We start from the raw sequence: 2253 nt of genomic DNA, 5'->3' as shown, positions 1-2253 counted from the left end.
GTAGTAGGCGTGTGCGTCAGTGACGAAGCCGCCCCAGAATCCATTCAGGTTCGAGTTCGTGTCGGCGAGGTTGAGGTACTCGACGCCCGAGGAGGAGAAGTCGGAGAGCGAGACGCGCACCGCGTAGCCGTGGGGCGAGCCGTTGTTGTACGGCACGTAGTAGGCGTGTGCGTCGGTGGCGAAACCGCCAATGAACCCCTTCAGGTTGGAGTTCGTCTCGGCGAGGTTGAAGTACTCGACGCCCGAGGAGGAGAAGTCGGAGAGCGAGACGCGCGCCACGTAGCCGTTGAGCGCGCCGTTGTGGTGCGGCACGTAGTAGGCGTGTGCGTCAGTGACGAAGCCTTCAATGAACCCCTTCAGGTTCGAGTTCGTGTCGGCGAGGTTGAGGTACTCGACGCCCGAGGAGGAGAAGTCGGAGAGCGAGACGCGCGCCGCGTAGCCGCTCCGCCCGCCGTCGTTGTAGTGAGGCACGTAGTAGGCGTGTGCGTCGGTGGCGAAGCCGCCAATGAACCCCTTCAGGTTCGAGCTCGTGTCGGCGAGGTTGAGGTACTCGACGCCCGAGGAGGAGAAGTCGGAGAGCGAGACGCGCGCCGCGTAGCCGCTCCGCCCGCCGTTGTTGTGCGGCACGTAGTAGGCGTGTGCGTCAGTGACGAAGCCGCCCCAGAATCCCTTCAGGTTCGAGTTCGTGTCGGCGAGGTTGAGATACTCGACGCCCGAGGAGGAGAAGTCGGAGAGCGAGACGCGCACCGCGTAGCCGCTCGGCCCGTCGTCGTTGTTGAACGGCGCGTAGTAGGCGTGTGCGTCGGTGGCGAAGCCGCCAATGAAGCCCTTCAGGTTGGAGTTGGTCTCGGCGAGGTTGAGGGACTCAACTGTGCAATCCGACCAAACGCACGCTGGCGGAAAGGTCGGAGGCGGCGCTACCAGAGGCGGCGCAAGCGGCAGCGGCGCAAGCGGCGACGGAGGCGACGGAGGCGACGGCGGCGACGGTGGCACCATGCCCACAAACTGCCGAACCGCCTCGAGCTCCTCGTTCACGCTCGCGAGCCCCTGCGAGACACCGTCCTTCAGCTGCTCCGTGACGAACTCAGTGAAATTTCCGCGAAGCGCTTCGATCCGCTCGGTGACACTCTCCCCGTCCGCCGTGACAAAGTCCGTCGCGTGCAGCTCGCCGCTGCACGTCAGCTTGCCGCCTCCCTCGCCGGTCAGGCGGGTCGCCGTCAGGTCGGGCGTGCGGCTGTTGAAGGAGAGCGTCGCTTTCCTCCCCGTGATGGCAAACTCAGTCTCGTCGCCGGTCGAGGAGGAGAGCTGCCGCCGCGCCGCTGCCGGTTGGCGAGCCACGGCCGCCGGCGGGTTGGGCGGGGCCGGCTTGTCGCGGAGCGCGCCGATCTTGGCGTCTTGCGCGGCGTTCTGAGCGACGCACTCCTCGACGCGCTCTTCAGCAGCCTGCACGCGCGCCTCCAGCGCCTTGTGGTCCCCCGCGCTCACGAGCTCGACCACCTCGCCGCCGGCCGACATCTGGACCTGCTTGTGGTCCGTCTTGCTCTTGAGCGCGGCGAGTAGCTCGGCGATCATCTCGTCCTTCTTCTTCATCTCCTGCTCCTTCTTCGTCATCTCCTCCTTGAACGCCTCGTCCTTCTTCATCATCTCCTCCTTGAACGCCTCGTCCTTCTTCTGCGCCTCCTGCTCCTTCTTCATCATCTCCTCCTTGAACGCCTCGTCCTTCTTCTGCATGTCGCTCTTGAACGCCGCGAACTCGGCCATCATATTCAACGTGAGGGAGCTCTCGCCGCCAGCCGCAGCGGTGGAGCCCTCGGCCGAGTCCTTCTGCGCCTCGCCCATGATCGTGTCGGCCGTCTCCGTCTCATGCACGATGGCGTCCGAGCGCAGAGCCGCGAGCGGCGTCGGCAGGAGGTTGGTCGCGAGGAGCGCGGCGCCCGCGCCTGCGCGTACGAGGGGGACTGGGCGTTAGCATGCAGGCTGCTGAGTGGAGCCTCTCCCTCTCCCCCCTCCCCCCTCCCTCCGCGGTGTGCGCACCGGCAGGCCAGAGGGTGAGGGCGGAGCAGCCCAAGGCCAGCGCCGCTGCGAGGAGGGCGGACACGCCCATCGTGCGCGTGTGCGAGGCGTGCTTTGTGAGGCAGTTCTTGCGCGGGGACAGCGAGGCGTCCTTGCGGTCGGCCGCCTTCGAGGCCGGGGGGGGGGGGGGGGGGGTTAACCGTGGTAAAAACGGCCCGGGAAAAACGGGCCGCCCGGGAA

This window comes from Emiliania huxleyi (genome assembly GCF_000372725.1).
Source record: "Emiliania huxleyi CCMP1516 unplaced genomic scaffold EMIHUscaffold_941, whole genome shotgun sequence".
NCBI lineage: Eukaryota > Haptophyta > Isochrysidales > Noelaerhabdaceae > Emiliania > Emiliania huxleyi.
This window is presented reverse-complemented; position numbering follows the sequence as displayed.